At 51.0% G+C, this 27,721-nt stretch overlaps 2 protein-coding genes across 3 annotated transcripts in view; both read right to left on the bottom strand.

The window, feature by feature from the left end:
• LOC142464321 (uncharacterized) overlaps positions 1-14,304 on the bottom strand; it is a 31,966-nt gene extending 17,662 nt beyond the window's left edge. Inside the window, 3 exon segments of the mRNA XM_075567815.1 lie at positions 8,361-8,479; positions 9,283-9,345; positions 14,210-14,304. The gene's annotated coding sequence lies outside the window, so the exon portion shown is untranslated.
• LOC142464329 (uncharacterized) overlaps positions 1-27,721 on the bottom strand; it is a 794,668-nt gene that overhangs the window by 415,223 nt on the left and 351,724 nt on the right. The window lies entirely within an intron of this gene.

The raw sequence follows: 27,721 nt of genomic DNA, 5'->3' as shown, positions 1-27,721 counted from the left end.
AGTGCACCATAACAAACCCGGGCAACTTTAACCTAACTTTAGCTGAGCAGCCGTGGCTGGACGCCCGGAGACCCCCCACTGACCGGATGGTTTCTTCTGTATCCGTCGCTGCACCTCCCCCTGTTTTGCTATATTCTCCATCCCATTCCTCGTCCGTGCCCGCCGGCAAGGGCAGGGCCGAGTCAGGGTCCGTGTCGTTATCGGGTGGAGGTGCGCGCGAGGCGGACCCCATTGTGAGTATCTCCGAGCTCCCAGTCCCGCTGCCCGCTGTGGAGGTAGAAAATCTGTGAGACATAACATTTGGCTAGCTCTTAAACTAGTCAGCAATCAACTTAGTGTAACAATGATAGGCATCTCTAATAATGACCATACCCCTTTAAACAAACATTTTGACCCTTTCAGACGAGGGATGTCCAATGTAAACAATTCCCCCCTCCCCCCTCCCATCAGATATTTCCTTATACCCAGATATTAGTGTGGCCGGCGACTAAAGGTCGGGGACACCACGACTAGTCTCCTCCCGCCTGCTATACGTGGCTCGCCTGATTACCACTTGTGGAGTCCCCGGGGGGCCGAGCAACAGATTGAGCTGGCCGCCTCTCCTTTCTAAACCTTATAGGCCTGGTTACTATCCCCCGGGGCCCTCTGGGCATTCCCTCCCCCCGTGGAGTCCACGACTGAGGTTGTAGCCTTCTTGATCCTGGATCGGTGGGAGCCGCCGCCTGCTGATCCGGTTAAGCACTGTCCCAGTGTGTGCGAAACCGGAAGTTCCGCTGTTGCAGGGGTCGTGGGGTCAAGCGGGAGGCGCTCGGGATACATCACAGTTATGACGCGCAGCCGTCTCCCTCGCTGCGGCGCCGCCTCCTCTGCATTCGCGCCCTCTGCCTGGGTTCCCGCCACTCGGCTCCGAAGATGGCTGCCTTCTTCTATTGTGGCCTGCAGTACCTAAAGGTGACCGCTAGGGGAGGGGAGGGTGCGGTGAAAAAAAACTCCTGCTGGCGGCCATGCGTTCTGAGGAGGGGAAATGGGAATGTCTCCTTTAACTGCCTGATTGAACTTGGCTGCTGCAGAGGAACTCGGCTTTTCACTGGACAGCAGCTACGGAGGTCCCCACTCTGCTCCAGGAGGTCTCCTGCGCTGGATCAGGCTCCGGATTAAGGTGAGGAGGTTGGGAGGGACCGGGGCTAGGCATTCTCTGCAGCAGACCCAGCCTTTTCAGGAACGCGTCGCCATCTTCTGCCTTCTTTAGAGTGTTTGCGACCCCATTTTTTATTACAAGGAGGGCAAACGGGAACAGCCATCGATGTTTAACCCCTTTTTCTTGTAAGATCTTTGTAATTGGGCCCAGGTTTCTGCGTCTGGTGAGGGTGGAAGGCGAGAGATCTTGAAAGATCTGAAGTTTGAACCCCTCAAACTCCAAGGATCTCGCCTCTCTTGCGATCTGGCAGATGGAGTCTTTTATGCGGTAATAGTGAAAACGCACTATGATGTCTCATGGGGGGTCTCCTGCTTGTGGCTTTGAACGAAGCGCTCTATGGCAACGGTCCAGATGTAGGTCTTGCCCAGATTTATCAGGGAGCAAATGCTCCAGCCATCTTTGTACAAAGTCCTTGGGGTCATTGATGGTTTCTCGGACCCCTCTTATACGTACATTGTTCTTGCGGTCCCGGTTCTTGGTATCTTCCTGTTTATCAGCGATCTCGCGGACCTTATCCTCCAGTTGGGAGACTGTTTTATTTGTTTTTATCAGGACCCTCGTGTTGGCGTCCATCTTTGTTTCTAGGGCCCCGGTCCGCTCACCTACCTCGTCCAGGTCCCTTCTTAAGTTTCACAGTTCCCTGCAGAAGAAGTGCTTCATCTCTCCACAGAATTCGCGGAGATCTTTCCTTCTGACCAGATCCTGGTCGTCCGCTTGTGGGGCCAGTCTCTCGCTGTCCGAGTCCGACTGCATGGTCGGTGTGGGTGAGACGGAACCTCCGGTTGCCGCCGGGGTGCTTTTATTGAAATACGTCTTGACCGAGGGGTCCTTTTGTTTGGATTTCGCCTTGGTTGGCATCCCTAGATATTCCGCCGGGTATATCTGCCCACGGGAAGGTTTTGTGTCGATTTTTAGTGCCACTGTTATTTAAGATTCTTGCCGGTGTGAAGGGAGCTAGAGCCCTATGCTGCCATTTACCCTGGCTTCGCGCATGCGCCTTAAGTTTTTTCTTTTTAATCTTACATTTTCTCCTTTTTCTGTCTCTGTACTCTTCAGGGCCTCCTTGCAGTCCTCCTTCCATCTGCTTTGAGAATGACAGTCCCCTGGCGTGAGACTTCCTTCTCTAGGTTGAGGGTCTGAAGCTCCTTCTGAGAGACTTTGAGATCTGTATTAAGATTGACAATAGTTTCTTTATATATGTCCAGCTCCTCAGTGAGACTGTGTAGTTCCTTTCTGGAGACTTCCAGGTCTGTGCGGCAGCTGTTGGTCTCATGATGTGAGGCATCCAGTGCTCTGCGGAGTGTCTGAACCTCTTTCTGAGATATGTCCACCTCTGTCCGGACACTGTTGACCTCCTGTTGTGAGGCATTCAGCTCCACGCGAAGAGTGTGAACCTCTTGCTGAAAGACTGTCATCTGCTTTAGTGCCTCCTCAAATTTCCGCTTCAGCTTAGCCATCATTTTATCAGATTGGCTCTGCTTTTCATCCATGGCGGAAATAGTAGCGTTTGCAGTATCTAGCTCAGTCTTGAGATCGTCCAATTCTGTCCTGGCCAAAGAGTAAATTGTGAGCACATCTTTCTGTAGCCTCACGTTATTTTTCTGTAGCTCTGTGTAACCATCTTTCTTTTGTTTCAATTGTTCACGGAGCATATCACAGTCATGCCTGGCATTTTTCAGGGCATCTTCAGAGCTATTCAAGGGATTGTCACTCACTGGTTCCGGCTCCACTTCCTTGGGATGGTTGGTTGAGGGTTCCTCACTGTTGGCACCGGACAGACACTTCTTTGGGGTACACGACTTCTGCCTTGGGCCCTCTGGATATTCGGTTAACCGCGGGACGAATTCTCCATTTTCTCTAGGCTGCAGGGCAACTCGGTCCCCCTTTTCCTCCACAGGATCTGCGGACGTGTCTGTTCCTTCCACGGTAAGTGAAGAACCGCTTTTCTTTTTCCGCCTTTTTGTTTTGGATGACTCCGTCCCATCAGGAATACTGGGGTCTCCTTTATTTGATAGTTCAGCAGCTTCATTATATACGCCAGGCTTTTCTTGCAGTTGCTTTAGCTGACAGAAATATTGGGTGATCTGCTGCTCCCGCTCTCTCTTGTCGACCATATTCGTCATCATAGAGAGCGGTCTTTTCTGTTCGTGCCGAGTTCAGGCACCCCCACCATTCTTGGGGTGTTTTGTGGGTGTGACTCGGTTTGGGTTCCCCGTAAGAGATGTCTTCCTCCTTATTGGACTAGAAGGGCCACTCTTCCGTGGGGTAGGGTTCATTACAGGAACGCTGCATCTTGTCCTCCATTTTGGGGTTCTCAGGTGTAGTTTTCTTCCTGACCTCAGGAGGCGCTATTGCAGCTGTTGCCACTGTATTTGCAAGAACCAATTGTGGTAGTCTTACAGGTGGGCATATTTTGCTTGTAGAGGTCGTGGCTCTCACAGGCATCTCTGTAGACTTTTTTCTTTTGCTTGGGTAAGTTTTACAATATCAGCAGTACTGTGCATGCATTCTCTCATTAGATATACTGGATGTGCAGTTGATAGGTAAAAACTTCTATTTGCTTTACACCATTTACTTGCTAGGTTCAATCTCTCTGCTTCAGCCAAATAATGTGGTTTTCTGCTTGAGTTCAGTCTCAACTTTGGGTATTATGACATTCACTCTTCACACTTTGGGATACCTTTTACACAGTTCAGCAATTCCTTTTTTCTAGTAGGCAATTTTACCTTCAGCACTTGTTTACTGAAAATTCCCCTGCTTCAGCACAGTCTTGCATCAATTTTCACATTTTTCTGCATATACTCCATTCACAACTGGTAGTCCTATGCGGTGTGGCAGCCTTTACTTGCAGAATCAGTACCGCTCATGGGTCACCATCTGCATTCACTGCTTCAGCTAAACATTTGAAAACAACAAACGCCTATCCCTTTTAAGGGCTAACTCACTTCTTGAACCCTGACTATGGCTGGAAGGCAAACCCCCTATTTCAATGACCATATTACACTTTATTGCGATAGGCAAATAAGGTTTACCTGCTTCAGCAGTCTCTCTATCTCTCTCCTCTTGGGATTGGGGAAAAGAGTCCATCTGTGGGCAGCAGCCGCGGGGACCCACCCCCCAGCAATGGGCAGCAGCCGCGGGGACCCCCCCCCCCAGCAATGGGCAGCAGCCGCGGGGACCCCCCCCCCAGCCTACATCCCGCCCCGGGCAGCAAGCGGGGATCGGGTGGAGGGAGGGAGGCTGACCCAGAGCTGCCAGCCGGCCCTCTTCCTCGCGTCAGGCCAATCAGGGAGGGGGATTACTTATTTATTTATTATATATAAAAAAAAAAAAATTGGCACGAGCAGGGGAATTCATAGAGTCGCAGCACCCTAAATCCACTCGCCACGGGCGTGTGGTTATCATTGATTGTCGAACACGGTCTATAGATATATATATATATATATATATATATATATATATATATATGTCTTTATTTATATAGCGCCATTAATATGAATAGCGCTTCACAGCAGTAATACACGTGACAATCATATAAATAACAAATAACAAATAATACAAATAACAGAACATGGGTATAAGTGCTTCATAACAATTAACATTTAGGAAGAGGAGTCGCTGCTCCGAAGAGCTTACAATCAAATTGCAATATATACACAATACAGTATATAGAACTCAACCTCTACTAATATATTCATTTTATTCTAAGGAAACATAAGGAACGTTAAAACCTAAACGACGCTGAAAGAAACCGGCAAGGAACCCTACTAGGTCCCAGAAAAAGGCATATCATATACCATCGAGTCACTGGGTAATGGTCAGAAATACGATAGAATAGTAGTGAGATATAGATCCCCTCACAGATAGGAATCAGTAAGTGTGAATACTGAGGTGTAAATGGAATGACAGGATATATAAAGTACCAATAGAATACTATAGGTAAAAAGACCTAGAAGTGTATATCAGTGCTCCCCAGTGTTAAAGGAAGAGAAAGGGGAAAGTTCCCCGTGTGAAATGATTAAGACCTCAGTTGTACCTTGTGTACCATACAGCTGAGGAAGAAACCTCCAGTGATAGACGTGGATTGCAGTTCTGTTCATAACAGCTATACAGCTGTTGTACTAACTGTGACAGTAGGGGGTAGCCAGTCTTCATAAAAAAGGTGAAGCTCGACTGGTTACCCCTGAAAACCATGGGTCCCTGGCAGCTAAGTAGCACCATAAGCCAGGGACATTATGTACATGTAAAACCTGTCCTGATGATGTGTTTTACCTGTTTCCCCTTATGCAATAAACGTGGGATTTCGGGAGTGTAAGTTTCAAGGGGGATATTTGGGTGAAAATGCATCCAGAACTTATGTAGGGGTTCGGGGGACAAAGTTACCGGTAGCCCCGTAATTCTACCCGACGTGCAGGCAGATTTTGCGGGTACGCGAGTAGAATTACACAGAGGCTGCCCAGTGTCCCCCAGACTCCTGGTTTTGAGCCCCAAATATCCCCGTCCCATTTTCCCCACAGATATGATGTTCCCCTAAAGTTGGTACGTTTAATAACAGAGTTTATTATGTTTTATGAAACTGTATTAATGTCTATACAGTCAGCCCGGGCACCTACATAGGTGCCGGGATATCTACACAGACAACGTAGATCAAAGGGGAGAAGGGATGTTGAGGTGTGAAGACCGTTTGGGGAGCGGGGAAGGGCGGAGTACCAGGTCCGAAGAAAAGGGCACCCCGTGGGGGCACCTTTTGGACCGCAAGACCTGGCGGAACCTGCCCAGCGGGTGGTAATGGGTTGGCTGGGGGAAGTCGCTGCTCGTAGGCACGTTTCCCATTGGCCAATTTATATTTCCCGCTCACCCAGCTTTTCGAGCCGGCTTACCACGCCCCCTCCTCTGAAGTCAGCAGCCAGACGAGCCCCCATTCTGATTGCCTATGGCTGTGCAACATTTTAAAGTGTAACACTGAAAGTGTCTGAAGTTCAACAACAACAACAACAACTCTGCAGCTGTGAGAACTTGACTTTCTAAATGCTGTGATTATTTGATATCTTCCTATCCTCCAATACCTGGACTGTCTCTCCTCCGGCATCTCACTATGCCCTCCCTAAATCTTTTTCTGTTTACTGTTTCCTCACTCCTTTGTGAGCGTTTCTGTTCTCTGCAACTTCCCCACTCCACCATTATTTATACACCTCTCTCGCAACAACTTCTTTACCCCTTATTAAAAAACACCCACAAAATTCTCTATTCACACCCTCTATCTACTCCTTCCTGCTGCTGGGGATCTCCCCTAAGCCTGAACAAAGACATACACACGATCTCACCCACGGCTCCCTACCATCTATTCCCCTGTAAATGGTGTTAACCTTCTGATTTAATACTGACTAAACTTAAAACTCACCCCACAAGTTAAGCATCCCAACAGCCTGCACTCATGGCTATTGTCCCACACTCAGTCACTCCTAGCACCCATTGTGGCCAAACACTGCCATATACAGCACTTATTCCCTCCCCTGCTGTCCCTGTAAGTCGCCCATCATACCTCCTAGATTGTAATCTCTTCGGGGCAGGGATTTCCTTTCCTATTGTCCGATTTTGCTGCGCTTAATGTACTATTTTAATTCCCTGTAATGTATTCTTTGTGAAGGGGCGAGTACACTTTTCGCACTATATAAATAAAGACATACAATAGCCTGGCTGAAGTACGATCCGTTCTCTGATTGGTCGCCAGCCCCTTCTCCATGTTGGGCATAGAACACCGAGGTCTATGTTAGGGGACTGGCCGATCAGAGAATCAGACGATCTTGTGACTTGAGTCGGTGAGGCGCTGGCGGGATTTTCAAAGTTGCTCTTTTGCAAATAGCAGAGCAACCGGCTTCAGTTTTGGAGCTGGGAAAACCTGCCCAGCTGAGACTAAGTCATACACTGGGACCAAGTTCTTAGTACAGAACGAAGCGGTCACGTTTGTGCGGTCCCCCCGAAAAGGAGTACCGTGTATCCCGGGACAATGTCCCGGTCATGGTAAGCCTGCGTCCAGGGTGCCTTCTCCCGTGCGGAGGCGCGCTGAGGCTGAGGGAAAGCGAGTGCTTTCCCTGGCCTTGGTTAGCGCACCGTCCGGGGGTGTGTCGGGGGGCGGGCCAGTGACGTCACGGAGCTGGTTCACCCTCATTGGGCGAACCGCTCACGTGACCGGCCCTGCAGAATAGAACGAAGTGGTCGCGGTTGTGCGGTCTCCCCGAAAAGGAGTCCCGTGTATCCCGGGACAATGTCCCAGTCAGGGTAAGCCTTCCGAAGCAGGCGCCCTGCACCTATGTGAGGCTAGTTTTCACCCCCAGACTCCCAGTAAATGTGTATTCTTCCTGCATTTTGTGTATTCATTGTGTGTCCGCGGGTTTCACCCGAATAACCCTCGTTTTATTCCACTACCTTGTTTTGCCTAGTGAATGATCCCAGAAGGGAAAAAGTGTTAAAAGTGCTGGTCGCCCGTGACGCTAACAATAAAGTACAATGGGGTACTAAGAAAGAGAATTCCCCGTGTTGTCTTGATGAATTGATTCAAATGTTAACTTTTAATGGACACAATATTAAAATAAAGCGTAAAGTTTAAAAATAAACATCTTGTAGGGTGTTCTATGAATTGGTATCACAGGGCACTTCTGCGAGTGCTGCTAACCAGGAGTACCAGGTGTAACGATATATATTGCGACACATTGCTATACTGTGTGTGGAGACCCCGAGTGGCACCGTCAGCATACTGCGGTATCCTTGGGGTTAATAGACTCCTGTGTGTTAAGGGCTCCTGATTATGCACCTATGAGCTGAAGGTTATATAAAAGGGATAATACTTTGGAGCTACGTGTCCAAGTGTATGTATACAGTTAGCCTTTGGTCAGTGCGTGGCAATAATTGATCACCACATGAATCAAAGACATGAATCAAAAAACCTGTTGCCTCCCTGTGATGTGACAGGGCTCTATGTGAGTAACCTGCCAATTGGCTGCTGGGTGTAAATAACCTCAGTTTTGCTCAAAAAAAAAGAAGTCTATGTCTGGCACCGTTTGTATGGTAAGTGCCCAGAAAAGCTGACAGTGTGTGCAGAGATTCTTTCACAGGCACACAACTAACACATTACTTATAACCAAGGTAAGTAGTACAAATATACCTGAAAAATCCGTTCCTAAATCAGCTCTACAGATTTCCGTAACTTCGTTGTGAGCTCACCGCCAGTTCTTTCATTTGAAAGCAGTGTGTCACAATGGGCATATCGGGAGCAGACGGTCCCTGTGGAAACACAGATCTGAATAAGGCCTCGTCCATGGTTGCTGCTTGCTGGCAGAGGCACGCTGAGGCGCGCCCCCGCTCAGCACTGAGCCCCTACAGCCGCAATGAGAGTGGCTTTAGTAGGGGCTCGCCTACACTTCCGCAAGTGCGCAGAAGCGTAGGTCTTAGGGAAATGTAACATTTCCCTGCTTGCCGGCGCGCAGGGCCGGTCACGTGAGCGGTTCGCCCAATGAGGGCGAACCTGCTCCGTGACGTCACTGGCCCACCACCCGCCCCCAGAAGGCGCGCAGGGAAAGCAACCGCAAGGCCAGGGAAAGAACGCCAGCGGGAAGCTTGGCCGAGGCCTAATGTTCCCATACCTACCCCGTAGGTAGTTTTTACCAAACCCCGTTCAGAGCAACAGTGTTAGGGTTTTGATCCAGAGGTAATATCTCCACACACCTGGAACGGGGTCGGCTTAATGGCGTTTTGGAGCTAAGTGGGTGGGGGCGAATGTCATTGTTATTTACATGTCTGTCTATTATGCTTGTGCACACTGAGGGGTGATCTGACGAAAGGGCGGCTGCCCTGAAACGTTATTAGTTCCTTTAAATATACTAAGTGATGAGTAAGATACTTTCCCAGCAGTACCTGCGCTGGCTCGTGTGCTACATACAATTGCTTCCTTGCTGGATAGCTCAGTTGTGGTGTTAATGCCAAGGTCGTGGGTTTGATCCCCACACTGACCATTCTGCAGGTTTCTTTGCATTTGTTCTGTGTTTTATAAAAGGTTATGATGTAAAAGTTTAAATTGATAAACATACCATGAATCGCTCCCCAGGGTCTTCTCAATCACGCTGCTCCCTTCCTCCGTTAACATGAGAACACTGAAAAATCAAGTGATGTTTCTTAGTATGGCAAACAAACAATAATAAGCCCTCTAAAAAGCGCTGACCTACACAAAAATAAAATAGTGATAACTATGATAACAAATTAAGGTGAATAACCATAAAGTGATCAAAAATTAATTAAAAGATAAAAGCAACCTAAGGAACAAAAAATCAACAGACTATTCCAAATCTGTATAAACCAAATAAACATACAAATAAATCGTCCCAGGCGCTGTGAATAAAGGACTTTATTCACAGCGCCTGGGACGATTTATTTGTATGTTTATTTGATGTTTCTTAGTATATTGAAATATTAGGAACATTTCGTATGGAGCAGAATAAGTAGCACAGGGAAATACAAGAAAAATAAAGTCATTGATGAGAACAATTGTTCAAAAATGTAACTACATTCTTAAATCATTTTTTTCCCTCTCCATTGTACCCCTCTCCCTGCACCTCACTGGGCAAGGCCCTCACTATCTCAACTCCCCTCACTGTGCCTCTCTCTCCCCCCTCGTCGCCGCGACACGCTCACTCCCCTAGTCTCCGCGACACTCTCTCCCCCCCTTGTCTCCGCGACACTCTCTCCCCCCTCGTCGCTGCGACTCACTCCCCACTCGTCGCCGCGACACTCTCCCCCTCTCTCCCCCCACCACTGCGACACCCTATCGCCCTCTCTGTGACACTCTATCCTCCCCTCACTGCAACCCTCTCTCCCCCGTCACTGTGACTCTGGCTCTCCCCCCTCACTGTGCCACTCGCCCTCCCCGTGCCTCTCTTCCCCCCCCCTCCTCCTCCCTCACTGCGCCTCTCTTCCCCTCCCTCGCTGCGCCTCTCTCCCCCCTCCCTCACTGCGCCTCTCTCCCCCTCACTGCGCCTCTCTCCCCCTCACTGCGCCTCTCTCCCCCTCACTACGCCTCTCTTCCCCTCCCTCACTGCGCCTCTCTCCCCCTCCCTCACTGCGCCTCTCTCCTCCTCCCTCACTGCGCCTCTCTCCCCCTCCCTCACTGCGCCTCTCTCCCCCTCCCTCACTGCGCCTCTATCCCCCTCTCTCACTGCGCCTCTAGCTCCTACTGCGCCTCTCTCTCCCACTCCCTCACTGTGCCTCTCCCCCTCCCTCACTGTGCCTCTCCCCACGCCCTCCCTGTGCCTCTCCCCACGCCCTCCCTGTGCCTCTCCCCCTCCCTCACTGCGCCTCTCTCCTACTGCGCCTCTCTCCCCCAGTCCCTCACTGCCTCTCCCCCTCCCTCACAGTGCCTCTCTCCCTCCCTCACTGTGCCTCTCTCTCTCCCTCCCTCACTGTGCCTCTCTCTCCCCCTCACTGTGCCTCTCTCTCTCTCTCCCTCCCTCACTGTGCCTCTCTCTCCCTCCCTCCCTCACTGTGCCTCTCTCTCTCCCTCCCTCACTGCGCCTCTCTCCCCCTCCCTCACTGCGCCTCTCTCTCCCCCCTCCCTCACTGTGCCTCTCCCCCCCTCCCTCACTGCGCCTCTCCCCCCCTCCCTCACTGCGCCTCTCTCCCCCTCCCTCACTGCGCCTCTCCCCCCCTCCCTCACTGCGCCTCTCCCCCTCTGCGCCTCTCTCTCCCCCTCCCTCACTGCGCCTCTCCCCCTCCCCTCACCCCCTCCCTCACTGCGCCTCTCTCCCCCTCCCTCACTGCGCCTCTCTCTCCTACTGCGCCTCTCTCCCCCCCCTCCCTCACTGTGCCTCTCCCCCTCCCTCACTGTGCCTCTCCCCCTCCCTCACTGTGCCTCTCCCCCTCCCTCACTGTGCCTCTCCCCCTCCCTCACTGTGCCCCTCTCTCTCCCTCCCTCACTGTGCCTCTCTCCCCCTCCCTCACTGTGCCTCTCTCCCCCTCCCTCACTGTGCCTCTCTCCCCCCCCCTCACTGTGCCTCTCTCTCCCCCCCTCACTGTGCCTCTCCCTCCCCCCTCACTGTGCCTCTCTCTGCCCCCTCACTGTGCCTCTCTCTGCCCCCTCACTGTGTCTCTCCCCCCCCCTCACTGTGTCTCTCCCCCCCCTCACTGTGCCTCTCTCTCCCCCCCTCACTGTGTCTCTCTCCCCACCTCACTGTGCCTCTCTCCCCACCTCCCTGTGCCTCTCTCTCCCCCCCTCACTGTGTCTCTCTCTCCCCCTCTCACTGTGTCTCTCTCCTCCCCCCTCACTGTGCGCCTCTCTCCCCCCCTCACTGTGCCTCTCTCCCCCCTCACTATGCCTCTCTCTCTCTCCCCCCCCCCCTCACTGTGCCTCTCTCCCCCCCTCACTGTGCCTCTCTCCCCCCCTCACTATGCCTCTCTCTCCCCCCTCACTGTGCCTCTCTCTCCCCCCCTCACTGTGCCTCCCTCTCTCTCCCCCCCTCACTGTGCCTCTCTCTCCCCCCCTCACTGTGCCTCTCTCTCCCCCCCTCACTGTGCCTCTCTCTCCTCCCCTCACTCTGCCTCTCTCTCCCCCCTCACTGTGCCTCTCTCCCCCCCTCACTGTGCCTCTCTCTCCCCCTCACTGTGTCTCTCTCTCTCCCCCTCACTGTGTGTCTCTCTCTCCCCCCTCACTGTGCCTCTCTCCCCCCCTCACTGTGTCTCTCTCCCCCCCCTCACTGTGCCTCTCTCTCTCCCCCCTCACTACGCCTCACTCTCCCCCTCCCTCTCCCCGTCCCTCACTGCGCCTCTCTCTCCCCCTCCCTCACTGCGCCTCTCCCCCTCCCCCACTGCGCCTCTCCCCCTCCCTCACTGCGCCTCTCCCCCTCCCTCACTGCGCCTCTCCCCCCTCCCTCACTGCGCCTCTCCCCCTCCCCTCTCCTCAACCTCACTGCGCCTCTCCCCCTCCCCTCTCCTCTCCCTCACTGCGCCTCACTCTCCCCCTCCCCTCTCCCCCCTCACTGCGCCTCTCTCCCCCTCCCTCACTGCGCCTCTCTCCCCCTCCCTCACTGCGCCTCTCTCCCCCTCCCTCACAGCACCTCTCTCCCCCTCCCTCACTGCGCCTCTCTCTCCACCTCCCTCACTGCGCCTCTCTCTCCCCCCTCACTGTGCCTCTCCCCCTCCCTCACTGTGCCTCTCCCCCTCCCTCACTGTGCCTCTCCCCCTCCCTCACTGTGCCTCTCTCTCCCCCTCCCTCATTGTGCCTCTCTCTCCCCCTCCCTCACTGTGCCTCCCCCCTCCCTCACTGTGTCTCTCCCCCTCCCTCACTGCGTCTCTCTCCCCCTCCCTCACTGCGTCTCTCTCCCCCTCCCTCACTGCGCCTCTCTCCCCCCCCTCAGTGCACCTCTCCCCCCCCCTCACTGCGCCTCTCCCCCCCCTCACTGCGCCTCTCTTCCCCCCCCTCACTGCGCCTCTCTTCCCCCCCCTCACTGCGCCTCTCTTCCCCCCCCTCACTGCGCCTCTCTTCCCCCCCTCACTGCGCCTCTCTTCCCCCCCCCTCACTGCGCCTCTCCCCTCTGCGCCTCTCTCCCTCTGCGGCTCTCTCCCCCTCCCTCACTGCGCCTCTCTCTCCCCCTCCCTCACTGCGCCTCTCTCTTCCCCTCCCTCACTGCGTCTCTCTCTCCCCCTCCCTCACTGCGCCTCTCTCCCCCTCACTGCGCCTCTCCCCCTCCCTCACTGTGCCTCTCCCCCTCCCTCACTGTGCCTCTCTCTCTCCACCCCTCACTGTGCCTCTCTCTCTCCCCCCCTCACTGTGCCTCTCTCCCCCCCTCACTGTGCCTCTCTCTCCCCCCCTCACTGTGCCTCTCTCTCTCCCCCCTCAATGTGCCTCTCTCTCTCCCCCCCTCACTGTGCCTCGCTCTCTCCCCCCTCACTGTGCCTCTCTCTCTCCCCCCCTCACTGTGCCTCTCTCTCCCCCCCCCTCACTGTGCCTCTCTCTCTCCCCCCCTCACTGTGCCTCTCTCTCCCCCCCTCACTGTGCCTCTCTCTCTCCCCCCCTCACTGTGCCTCTCTTCCCCCCTCACTGTGCCTCTCTCCCCCCCTCACTGTGCCTCTCTCATTCCCCCCCTCACTGTGCCTCTCTCTCCCCCCCTCACTGTGCCTCTCTCCCCCCTCACTGTGCCTCTCTCTCTCCCCCCCTCACTGTGCCTCTCTCCCCCCCCCCCTCACTGTGCCACTCTCTTCCCCCCCTCACTGTGCCACTCTCTTCCCCCCCTCACTGTGCCACTCTCCCCCCCTCACTGTGCCTCTCTCATTCCCCCCCTCACTGTGCCTCTCTCTCCCCCCCTCACTGTGCCTCTCTCTCTCCCCCCCTCACTGTGCCTCTCTCCCCCCCCCCCTCACTGTGCCACTCTCTTCCCCCCCTCACTGTGCCACTCTCTTCCCCCCCTCACTGTGCCACTCTCTTCCCCCCCCCCTCACTGTGCCACTCTCTCCCCCCCTCACTGTGCCACTCTCTCCCCCCCCTTCACTGTGCCACTCTCTCCCCCCCCCCTCACTGTGCCACTCTCTCCCCCCCCCCCTCACTGTGCCACTCTCTCCCCCCCCCCCTCACTGTGCCACTCTCTCCCCCCCCCCTCACTGTGCCACTCTCTCCCCCCTCTCACTGCGACACTCTCTCCACCCCCTCACTGTGCCCCTTATTGCACAGTTATAGGGAGGGGGATGGGATAAGAGGGGGATGGGATAAGAGGGGGTGGGATAAGAGGGGGATGGATAAGAGGGGGATGGGATAAGAGGGGGATGGGATAAGAGGGGGATAGGTTAAGAGGGGGATGGGATAAGAGGGGGATGGGATAAGAGGGGGATGGGATAAGAGGGGGATGGGATAAGAGGGGTATGGGATAAGAGGGGGATGGGTTAAGAGGGGGATGGGATTAGAGGGGGATGGGATAAGAGGGGAATGGGATAAGAGGGGAATGGGATAAGAGGGGATGGGATAAGAGTGATCACCTGATCTGCTCCCGGGATCACAACACAGGCCTAGGTTGGTATCACGCATGCGCAGAAGCCTGCATGGTGCTGCCAATGTTGTCTAATTAGGGCAATCCCCCTGGCCACGTCACAGCCTAAAGTCACAGCCAATAGGAGCCTTGCTAGTCCTGCACATGCTCACAAGACACACTGAAGCCAGAGTCACCATCTTGGATAAGCGTTATGCCCACACTAAGTAATACAGTTTACTAAGATCCCAAATAGAAGATGTAATAGGGGCTCCTATATGAGCTAATAAGGAAATTATCAATAAGACTTATCAATGTTATGTTTTCTCATGGATATTGAACATTATCAGTTATCAATACACCGCATCCCCATAAATCCCCCCTCACCCCCAGTACAAAATGCAGGAATGGAAATAATAAAACGAGAATATATTTTTAATATATACATATGTACAATCAATGTGTCAGATCAGGCTGGAGATGTACAGGTACAATATAGTGTCCATAATTACATGACATATCACTTGACGAACTGATAATGTTCTATATCCACGAAGAAATATAACATTGATCAGTTGTATTAATAATTTCCTTCATAACTCATATAGGGGGCCCTATTATATCTTCTATTTTGGATCATTATTATTATCTCTGCAACCTGTATTAATTAGTATGGGCATAGCCCGTATCCAAGATGGCGGCTCTGGCGTCCGTGGGACTTGTGAGCATGCGCAGTCCAAGCAAGCCTCCTATTGGCTGTGACGTTCCCAAGGGGATTTCCCTGATTAGACATGGCATGCGTGATCCATATCTAGGCTTGTGATCCCGGGAGCAGATTAGGTGATCACTCTTATCCCATCCCCCTCTTATCCCTCTTATCATTCTACCTCATCCTCCCTATAACTGTGCAATAAGGGGCACAGTGAGTGGGATGAGAGAGGCACAGCGAGGGTGAGGAGAGAGAGGCACTGTTTGGGGGCGGAGATAGGCACTGTGAGGGGGAGAGAGAGGGACAGTGAGGGGGACATAGAGGGGGAGAGAGAGGGACAGTGAGTGGGAGAGAGAGGGACAGTGAGGGGGACATAGAGGGGGAGAGAGAGGGACAGTGAGGGGGACATAGAGGGGGAGAGAGGGGGACATAGAGGGGAGAGAGAGGGACAGTGAGGGGGACATAGAGGGGGAGAGAGAGGGACAGTGAGGGGGACATAGAGGGGGAGAGAGGGGGACATAGAGGGGGAAAGAGGGACAGTGAGGGGGACATAGAGGGGGAGAGAGGGACAGTGAGGGGGAGAGAGGGGGACATAGAGGGGGAGAGAGAGGGACAGTGAAGGAGAGAAAAAAAATGATTAAGAATGTAGATACATTTTTTTGAAAAATTGTTATTTTGATCGACTTTATTTTTCTTTTCCTTATACTAATTATTGTTCTCCATACGAAATGTTCCTAATATTTCAATATACTAAGATAAAACACTTACATTTTTCAGTGTTCTCGTGTGGTAACGGAGGAAGGGAGCAGCGTGATTGAGAAGACCCTGGGGAGCGATTCATGGTATGTTCATCATTTTAAACTTTTACATCCTCATAACCTTTTATAAAACACAGAACAAATGCAAAGAAACCTGCAGAATGGCCAGTGTGGGGATCAAACCCACGACCTTGGCAACTGAGCTATCCAGCATGCAAGGTACTGCTGAAAAAGTATCTAACTCTAATCACTTAGGGCAGCGGTGCGCAAACTGGGGGCGCAGGGTTTACAGAGGCCCCGCACGCTTCCCGAAGGCACTTAAATAAAGTGCCGGGGGAGCTGCAGGGCCACTGTAAACCTAACTTACCTTGGCTCCGGCGGCTTCCTTCCTGCGTCGCCATGGCAATGCAGCATCAAAATGACGCCGCAAGTTCATGTGACGTCACGTTGCTAGGGCAATGTGACATCATGACGCCGGAGCGCAGGTAAGTGGGGGTTAGGGGGGGCGCAGGAGTGAGGAGACCGTCGGAAGGGAGGTGCAGGGAAAAAAGTTTGCCCCCCCCTGACTTAGGGTATAGTTAAAAACAAAAAAGGAACAAATAACTTCGTTTCAGGGCAGCCGCTCTTTCGTCAGATCACCCCTCAGTGTGCACAAGCATAATAGACTGACATGTAAATAACAATGACATTTGCCCCCAACCCACTTGACGCCAAAACGCCATTAAGCCGACCCCGTTCCAGGCGTGTGGAGATATTACCTCTGGATCAAAACCCTAAGGCTGCGAACCCGCTGCGGCCGGCGGTGCGCGCGTTCCTCACCAGCAGGGGTATCCTTTCCTAGCCGGTCCCAGTCCCCCCTCGTTGCACGGCTCACAACGTGCTGTGACGCGTTAACCGCCAGGTGGATGCAAGAAAATTGTGATCCCGAGCGGTGACGCGTCACGTGGTGCGCTGATGAGCCTATCAGCGGTGGGAGCGGGAGCTGTCGGACAGCTTCCTCCACAAGGTAGTGTGTGTGTGTATATCAGCTTATGTGAGGAGGGCATTTGTGGGGGGAGGGAGCGGGAGCTGCTTACCTTCCAGCAGCCCGCAGCAGCTCCCTCCTGCAGCCCGGGAGACCGAGCCCGAGGGGAGAGTAGCGGGTCCCTCCGCTCAAACCACGCCCCCACTCCCGCTTCGGCTCCCTACAGACCGCATATCGCGGTCTGTGCCTGTCAGCGCGCTGTCTGTCTGCAGTGGGGCGCGCTGACTGAGGGAGCAGGGCCTTAGCCTAACACTGTTGCTCTGAACGGGGTTTGGTAAAAACTACCTACATGTATGGGAACATTATTCAGATCAGTGTTCCCACGGGGACCGTCTGCTCCCGATATGCCCATTGTGACACACTGCTTTCAAATGAAAGAACTGGCGGTGAGCTCACAACTAAGGTACGGAAATCTGTAGAGCTGATTTAGGAACGGATTTTTCAGGTATATTTGTACTACTTACCTTGGTTAAAAGCAGTGTTCGACAAACCTATACATTTGCACGCCCCGGGCGAGTGGATTTAACATCGTGGCGAGCTCCTATTGGCCCCAAGCAGCACACGTGTGGTACTAGGTGGCGAGTAGATTTTTTTGGTGATTTGTCGACCACTGGTTATAAGTAATGTGTTAGTTGTGTGCCCGTGAAAGAATCTCTGCACACACTGGCAGCTATTCTGGGCACTTACCATACAAACGGTGCCAGGCTTATATAGATTTCTTTCTTTTTTGAGAAAAACTGAGGTTATTTACACCCAGTAGCCAATTGGCCGGTTACTCACATAGAGCCCTGTCACATCACAGGGAGGCAAAAGGTTTTTTGATTCATGTTGTGGTCAATTATTCTCCCACACTGACCAAAGGCTAACTGTATACATACACTTGGACAATCTTCAGTTCATAGGTGCGTACTCAGGAGCCCTTAACGCACAGGAGTCTATTAACCCCAGGGATACCGCAGTATGCTGACGGTGCTACTCAGGGTCTCCACACACAGTATGTCAATGTGTCGCAATATACAGTATATCGTTACACCTGTTTACTAACATTAGTAAGGATCGTAGCATAGCAAGAAACTTAGTATAACTACACTGTGCATGGTACTGGTATTATTGTCTTTATACCTAGTCAACACTACACAATCTTCTATTTCCTGGTACTCCTGGCAGCACTCACAGAAGTGCCCTGTGATACCAATTCATAGAACAACCTACAAGATGTTTATTTTTAAACTTTACGCTTTATTTTAATATTATGCCCATTAAAAGTTAACATTTGAATCAATTCATCAAGACAACACGGGGAATTCTCTTTCTTAGTACCCCATTGTACTTTGTTAGTGTCACAGGCGACCAGCACTTTTAACACTTTTTCCCTTCTGGGATCATTCACTAGGCAAAACAAGGTAGTGGAATAAAATTAAGTTTATTCAGGTGAAACCCGCGGACACACAATGAATACACAAAATACAGAAAAGAATACACATTTACTGGGAGTCTGGGGGTGAAAACTAGCCTCACATAGGTGCAGGGCGCCTGCTTCGGAAGGCTTACTCTGACCGGGACCTTGTCACGGGATACGCGGTACTACTTTTCGGGGAGACCGCACAAACTGTTCTGTTCTGAGAACTTGGTCCCAGTGTATGACTTAGTCTCAGCTGGGCAGGTTTTCCCAGCTCCAAAACTGAAGCCGGTTGCTCTGCTATTTGCAACAGAGCAACTTTGAAAATCCCGCCAGCCCCTCACCGACTCAAGTCACAAGATCGTCTGATTCTCTGATTGGCCAGTCCCCTAACATAGCCCTCGGTGTTCTATGTCCAACATGGAGAAAGGGCTGGCGACCAATCAGAGGACGGATCGTATTTCAGCCAGCCAATCAGAATGGTGGCTCTTCTGGCTGCTGACATCAGAGGAGGGGGAGTGCTAAGCCGGCTCAAAAAGCCGTGTGGGCGGGAAATATAAATTGGCCAATGGGAAACGTGCCTACGAGCAGCGACTTCCCCCAGCCAACCCATTACCACCCGCTGGACAGGTTCCGCCAGGTCTGGCAGTCCAACAGGTGCCACCGCTGGCTGCCCTTGTTCTTCGGACCTGGAACTCCGCCCTTCGCTCCCCAAACGGTCTTCACACCTCAACATCCCTTCTCCCCTTTGATCTACGATGTCTATGTAGACATCCCGGGACCTATGTAGATGCCTGGGCTGACTGTATAGACATTAATACAGTTTCATAAAACATAATAAACTCTGTTATTAAACGTACCAACTTTAGGGGAACATCATATCTGTGGGGGAAATGGGACAGGGATATTTGGGGCTGAAACCAGGATTCTGGGGGACACTGGGCAGCCTCAGTGTAATTCTACTCGCGTACCCGCAGACCCTGCCTGCTCGTCGGGTAGAATTATGGGGCTACCGGTAACTTTGTCCCCCGAAACTCTACATAAGTTCTGGATGCATTTTCACCCAAATATCCCCCTTGAAACTTACACTCCCGAAATCCCACGTTTATTGCTTAAGGGGAAACAGGTAAAACACATCAGGACAGGTTTTACATAGACATAGTGTCCCTGGCTTATGGTGCTACTTGGCTGCCAGGGACCCATGGTTTTCAGGGTTAACCAGTCGGGCTTCACCTTTATTATGAAGACTGGCTACCCCCTACTGTCACAGTTAGTACAACAGCTGTATAGCTGTTATGAACAAAACTGCAATCCACGTCTATCACTGGAGGTTTCTTCCTCAGCTGTATGGTACACAAGATACAACTGAGGTTTAATCATTTCACCCGGGAAACTTTCCCCTTTCTCTTCCTTTAACACTGGGGAGCACTGATATACACTTCTAGGTCTTTTTACCTATAGTATTCTATTGGTACTTTATATATCCTGTCATTCCATTTAGGATATTGAGGTATGAGGATTATTTGTAACACCTCAGTATTCACACTTACTGATTCCTATCTGGGAGAGGATCTATATCTCACTACTATTCTATCCTATATCTGACCATTACCCAGATGTTATATTATATACCTTTTTACTGGGACCTATTAGGGTTCCTTGCCGGTTTCTTTCAGCGTTGTTTAGGTTTTAACTTTCCTTATGTTTCCTTAGAATAAAATGAATATATTAGTAGAGGTTGAGTGCTATATATAGGGACTCTTTTCTCTCCCTGTTTATGCTTCTACTGTATGTACATTCCCTACAGCGGGGGGATCGCGTGAGGCCTCTGCAACACTCCATTCCCTTGCTTCAGCCGGCTGTGTGACGTGTCTCCATGGCAACTGGATCATGTGACGTTACATGACCCATCGCCACGGCAACGCAACGTCAGGTCCCAGACCTCTGGATGGTGCCCTAATGGGGCTGAAGGCACGTCTCAATCCCAAGAGGGAGAGACTCAAACTCACTAACTTTGGACTTGCCTCTTCCCTAGTACAGATGGGGAGGGCACAAGGTCTGCACCCAGGATTGGGCCACACACAGACCAAGTCCCACCTCCACCCCTGTCACTCAGGGAAGCTGCCTGGGAGTTGGGGAAAACCCAAGATTATGCCTGACAATGCTTGTACTTACCAAGACTGATATGTCTAGGAGGGCAGAAAGGTAGCCAAGACCAATCATGACATCATCTAATACAGGAGGTGTAGTGAGGTTAGGACTGTGAGTTATAAATAGCGAACAGAGGGGGGTCACATATCCTGTACATGTATGTAACGGTATGATAGGGCGTTCCCTGGTTTTGCTGTAGAGACAATAACTGGTTACAATTATCAGTAAATCTTACTATATATTTCTGAAAGCGTCATATGTTTCCGTGTCTGTATGTGTCTCCCTGTGTCCCTCCCTGTGTCCCTAGCGGCAATCCCATTGGACCTTGGGCCAGGCCAATGAGATTGCTCCCTTGAAGCAGGCGTCTCTCCTTTGGCCCAGACCTCCCTCTCGACAGTATAGTCCCGGTCAAGACTTACAGTTACTAGGGGAACAGGAACCTCACTAAGGCGATCCCTAGCTCAGCTTGTCTCTAAGGTGACTCAGGGCTAACTGGGCCTGGGGCACCTGGCCTGCGCCGGGGCGGTTCAACCTCCCCTCACAGACTCTCCGTCTCCTCTCCTCTCCAAGCAGCTCTACTTCCACGTGCGCGCAACCACTGCCTATATCTCTGGCACCTCCTCCGCCCATTGGCTAGACTCTCTCACCTGACCCTCCCCGCAGGGCTGCTGGGTCAAGGGACGGCTTTCTCCCGCCTAATGCACAGTCCTCCTTCGCGGGCTTTTGCAACTACCATTTGCAAGCGCAACCTCCCGCTCTTTGAGGTGAATCAGCGGGCCCGGCTACATATATATATATATAGATATATATATCTATATATATATATATATATATATCTATATATATATATATGTATATATATATATATATATATATAGATATATATAGATATATATATATATATATATATGTATATATATATATATATATATATATATATAGATATATATAGATATATATCTATATATATATATATATATATATATATATATAGATATATATCTATCAATATTAGGAGAAAAGGCAGACCCCGCATCCACAAGAAGAGTAAATGTTACTAAATACCGACTTAGAATAAATGTAAATAAGTCAGCAGTGCTTAATGGGCCAGGTTATGTGGTATGAGAGAGCAGAAAAAGCCCCACACAATAGCACTCTAGTATACTAGGGTAGTACAAGTATCAAAACATCTTTATTGAATGGCTATCACAAAACAAAATTTAAAAGAAAGCAGAGAAAAGTTTAAAACAAGGCATAGATCCCTTGTACGTTGGTCTGAACACAAACCTCCAATGTTAAATACAAAACATGAAAAGAGCCATCTCACATCAGACAGAAAGTGTGCTAAAGTGTCCCTGACAAATAAATATGCTAAATGCAGACAATGAAGCTGAAAAACCAGGAAGTGGCCATGGCCAAAAGGTTAAACACAAAATATCATAGCATGCTCTCCCTAGGGAATCTCAGAGATAGTCTCTACAATTGCAATGCAGAATGTGTGATGAAACCTAAGATATGGGGCCAGAAGGCACACTTCAAAGAGCCTGTATGCTCGTGGTCAAAAAGCACCTAAACGTCAGACATGCAGCAAAATCATTAAGGAGGCAAGGAACAAAAACCTCAAACCATGGTAACGTGTCCCTTAGAGGGGACAAACCAAGGGATCCTGCCTACACCACCCACTCCTACGCGTTTAGGCCAGATGCCTTCTACTGGGAGTGGTGAGGAAGGCAGGAGCGCTGTGACGTCAGTCAGGCTCCACCTCCCACCTATGTATGGTGAAATGCTTGAGGCAGCGTTCCCTACAGCTGTTTCACCGTAACCACGCCTTCTGGGGATAAGTAACCACGTTTTATAGCGTCCCTGTTGCTGTGGTGATAGCTGACGCTTCTCTTTGCTTTCAGAGTGAAAAAAAAACAGATTTCACAGACCGCGACATATACACACAGTGAGTACATTAAAATAATAAAAACATGTTCTGTGATCATGTGCTAAGCACAGAGAGGCTTCTTTGATATTAAAGATAACATTGTATATAATAACACAAGAACTCTGCATATATGTGTCTCGTGTAGAAACAAAGACTTGACTTTGACTCCTTATTGTCAATCGTGAATTAAACATCGAACAGTGTATCCCATAAATGGGGCAAACTTGAATCCTTTTAGTCCTTTTGGTGACCGTGTTTAAATTAAAGATTAATTTTGCTTCCTTTTTGAAGTAATTTTTTGTCCCAATCACCTGTACGTATGTTGGTAATAGGCGATCTATGCCCTGGAAAGAAAGCACCCCTGTATTGCCTGCATGTTGTTCTCTCACATGTCTTGAGATTGATGTATCATGGGAGTTTTTGATGGATCCTATGTGTTCCAGCACCCTCCTTCGAAGCTGTGTGCGTGTTTTGCCCACATATTTGAGGCCACATTTACATGTAATCATATAGATTAAACAGCCAGTTTTATAATTAATGAAAGTTTTTTGAGCAAAAATTTTTGTATCGTTTATACGTGATTTTTTTTTACTTGTCATCATGAATTGGCAGGCCTTGCAAGTGCCACATTTGTAAGAGCCTTTATTGTGATCAGTTAGCCAATTACTCATACTTTGTCCCTTCTTCTGAAAATGGCTATGAACGATTTTGTCTCCGATATTTGGGGCTCTTTTCCATACCATGGATGGTTTATTTTTTAAAGTGTCCACTAGGTCCTCATTTAAAAGGATATGCCAGTGCTTTTGAACAGTGGTCCTCATTTCTCTCCATTTGGTATTATATGTGCTAACACAGCAATTCACAAACTGGGGAGCGTGACCCCCAGGGGGGGCGCGAGACTGCCGGCGGGGGGGCGCGGGGTTTACAGAGGCCCCGCGCGCTTTCCGAAGGCACTTAAATTAAGTGCCGGGGGAGCTGCAGGGCCTCTGTAAACCTTCACTTATCTAGGCTCCGACGGCTTCCTTCCTGCGTCGCCATGGCAACGCGACGTCATGACGCCGGAGCGCAGGTGAGTGGGGGTTAGGCGGGCGCGGGAGTGAGGGGACCTCCGGTAGGGGGGCGCAGGGAAAAAAGTTTGCGCCCCCCTGTGCTAACGTATCTGATGACTCTACCATCATCAGTTTTGTCATTTGTATTCGTTGCGAAGAGAGTCTCTGTTTGTGCCCAGGGTTCTTTGATATGCCAGTTTTAGTAAATTCTTACTGTAAACTCGTTTCACAAGGAATCTCATAGTTCTAGGGCCAAGGAAACATAAAAACAGAAAAAAGCAAGGATCACTTTATTTCCATTGGTATTATCCCTGGTCCATGGCTTATGGTGCTTATGTAGCTACCAGGGACCCCACAGGTTCAGGGGTAACAAGAGTGCTTAACCTTTATTAGATAGCCTGGTTACCCCTCCTGTCACACACACCCCCTCCCCCCCCCCCCTTCTCAAGATGAAGGCTCTGGGACAATCACCCCATCAGGTGGCTCCGCAGACCTGGATATCCTGGAGGTTTTTTTGTCACTGGGAATGTCCTGTCGGGAGAGTCCATCTGCATTGCCATGCTCACTGCCCTTCTTGTGCTGTATAGTAAAGTCAAATTCCTGCAGGACAAGGCTCCATCGCAGAAGTTTTCCATTCTCCCCCGACACACTCTGTAACCAGCTGAGGGGATTGTGATCACCGTAAAAGCTCCACCACACAGGTAGGGCTGGAGCTTCTTGAGTGCCTACACGATTGCTAGGCACTCTCTCTATGGCATAAGCCACCTCCCGAGGCCGCAAATTGCGGCTCAGGTAGACAATAGGGTGCTCTTCCCCCGTCCTCACCTTCCTGGCTTACTACAACACCGAAACAATAGTCCGAGGCATTGGTCTGTATCACTAACTACTGTAGTTAGGTGCTGCCAGGATGGGAGCACTAGCCAGGGCAGACTTCAGAGCCTGGAATGCCTCCTCGCAAGTGGGAGACAAGGTAACCGAAAGTTTCTTCTGGGTCAGGTCAGTCAGGTGTTTTGGCTAGGGTGCTGTACTTCCTATAGTAGCTAGCGGTGCCTAAGAAAGCCATAACCTGCTTTTTTGTCGGGGCACTGGCCACTCGAGAATTGCCTCTACCTTAGCCGGCTCAGGCTTGAGATGCCACCCTTCTACTCTGCCCGAGGTACAGTACCTCTGCATCCCGACTAGACACTTGGATGGTTTGAGTGTCAGCCCTGCTTCTCCTATCCTTTTCAGCACAGTGGCCACATGCACTAAATGGGCTTCCCAGGAATTGCTAAATACAGCTATGTTGTCCAGGTATGTCCTTGCATCCCTTCCAGTAACCTATTGATAAGGCATTGGAAGGTAGCCGGAGCATTCTTCATTCCGAATGGCATAACTAGAAATTCATACTGTATAAGCCACTTGGATTGATGAAAGCTGATTTCTCCTTGGTCACTGGGATTTGCCAGTCCCCCCTGGACAAATCCATGGTAGTCAGATACCTTGCCCGCACGAGCTCATCTAGCAGCTCGTCCATGCGGGGCATGGGATAGGCATCCGACACCGTCTGGGTCTTCAGCCGCCTGTAGTCCACACAGAACTGAGTGGTCCCATCGTTAGGTACTAGGACTGAAGCCCAAGGACTCTGAGATGGTACAATTACCCCTAGGGCCAGCATCTCTTCTACCTCCTCCTCCTCTATGCTACGTTTCACCTCTGCTGATACCCGATGGGTATTCTTGTGCAGAGGTCTTTAATCTCCAATGTGGACAAGGTGATCAGTGATATGGGTCCTGCCCGGCTTATCCATGAAAAGGTCCTGGTGCTAGTCTAGCATAGCTCGTATCTGCACATGCTGGAGTGCCTCGAGCTGGGGACATATCCCTATACGGACCAGCCCAGGCAGCCATGAGTTTGTTTTACCGAGTGGGCTTCAGAACAAGCACTTGCTTCCCAGGGATGAACTGTCTATTATGGGCATTTTGATCATACCAAGTCTTCTGCTTGGTCTGAGCATCCCTGAGGTTAGCCTGTGCCAACCCCATGAGTTGGTCTAGCCGGTCTCTGAGAGTTACTACATACTGTAGCACAGAGCATCAGTAGTTATAATAGTAGTAGTAGTCTCCCCTTCCCATCCCTCCTGAAACAGGTCAAGCGATCCACGGACCCTGTGACCGTATTGGAGCTCAAAGGGGGAGAACCCAGTGGACTCTTCCGGTACCTCTCGGTATGCAAACTGCAAATGAGTCTCCCAGTCTCCTTGTTCAGCTACTACATAGGTTTGCAGCATCTGCAACAGGGTAATATTTAACCGCTCACACTGTCTGTTTGTCTGGTGGGGGGGGGGGGTGACGAAACGGCCTGTAGGCGAGGTCAAATCAGATTGCACGCATGTAATTTTTAGGGTAAACCAAACTTGAGTGATTTTATACCTCCGAAGACCCTGCGCGTCCGCGCACACACCATCACGTGGCGCCACCTGCACTATCCTGTTCAGCCACCCACGCACACCTTCGGCTGCCCGCTCGTGCACATCCTCTTGGCCGCCCCTCGCGCACAGCTTTTTCATCCTTCTGCGCACAGCATCTGCCGGCCCGTGCACCCATTTTTCGCCGCACACCGCCTGCGCCCCCTAAATAATCTTGCGCCTCATTGCCCCCCAGTTTGCGCACCACTGCATTACAACACACTCTCTCTCAATCAATCAATCACCACATTCACACACACTCACACTCACCACATACACTCCATTAATCACCACACACACACTCAATCCCCCCCCACACACACACAGACTCGATCCCCACACACACACTCAACCCCCCCACACACACTCAATCCCCCCCACACACTCAATCCCCACACACACACTCAACCCCCCCCCACAAACACACTCAATCCCCACACACACAATCAATCCCGCCCCACACACACTCAATCCCCCCACACACACACTCACACTCACCACATACACTCCATCAATCACCACACACACACACACTCAATCCCCCCCCCCACACACACTCAATCCCCCCCCCACACACACACACTCAATCCCCCCCACACACTCAATCCCCACACACACACACTCCCCACACACACACACATACACACACAATCCCCCCACACACACACTCAATCACCCAACACACACTCAATCCCCACACACACACTCAATCCCCACACACTCAATCCCCGCCCCCACAATCCCCACACACACACAATCAATCCCCCCCCCCACACACACACTCTCAATCCCCCCCCCACACACACACGCACACACTCAATCCCCCCCCACACACAATCACCACACAAACACTCAATACACACACACACTTAATCAGTCACACAATTTCACCTGGGGGGGCGGGGGTTCGACATGCTCCGATCACCCAACCCCCCATGCTGCTGAAAACTGGTGTGGGAAGCAGACAGGAAGAGAAGGAGGGCTTGTCTGTGTGCAGAGAGAAGCCCCATCCCCTCTGCAAGGCACAGACACATAGAAGCAGCAGCACAGAGCTTCTGGCCGCCCGTGCACAGCTCTGCCCGCCCCCAGGTTTCCCTGCAAGCAGCCCGCGCCCCCCTACATAATCGTGCGCCCCCCCAAGGGGGCGCGCCCCACAGTTTGCGCACCGCTGCCTTAACCTAACGCAACTCATTTCCCAACCCACACGGAGAAACCTGAAATCTCACAACCATTCCTTGCTAGACTGGATTCTCTCCTCAAAATCCCAGCAGAATCCAATCCTCAGGTATCCTTCCTGATATTTTCAGTGCCCATGCAATAGTGTACTGTGTATGGAAAATTAAACCACCCCAATCAAGCCCTAAAGTTCTCCTCACTTAAACATTTAGAAACTTTAACCCACAACAGTTTCTGGCTGACCTTACCAACTGCCCTTGGTACAGAATCGACTTTAATTCCCGACCCTGATTCTGCGCTCGACTATTTCCAATCCAAGTTTTTAAAACTCTGTGATATCCATGCTCCACTACGCAGAATAAGAGTACAGGGGGCCCATCTTCCGTGGGTTAGAACTGACCTTGTAGCACTCTACCATTTCAGGGATGCTTTGTTGAAAAGCTACGAAGTAACTGGCACTACCGAGGATCTTAATCACTAAAGATGCCTGCGGAACATGTGCACAAGACATGCAAAAGCACAATATTACTCTGACAATCTTCACCAGAATATATCAAACCAGCTAACTTTTGGAAGGTTATCAACAATATATTCCAACCTTCTAGCAATCAACAACCAAGTAATATCACCAAGGAGGATATTACGCTGACAACCCCCCACTGACATTGCAAATGCATTCAATGATTACTTTGTGGGGTGTGCAACTAACTTATTAGCGAAACGCAACCCAAACCACTAACGTGAACCTCATTCTTTGAGTACCCCTATAGCCCCACCCTCTCCCAACACTGCTAACAATTTTCAATTTGTCCCAGTGTCCGCAGAGGAGATTACACAAGCGCTCCTCAAATTAAATCTAAGCAGCCAATGTGGACCTGAT

This window comes from Ascaphus truei, chromosome 12 (genome assembly GCF_040206685.1).
Source record: "Ascaphus truei isolate aAscTru1 chromosome 12, aAscTru1.hap1, whole genome shotgun sequence".
Lineage (NCBI taxonomy): Eukaryota > Metazoa > Chordata > Amphibia > Anura > Ascaphidae > Ascaphus > Ascaphus truei.
This window is presented reverse-complemented; position numbering and strand designations above follow the sequence as displayed.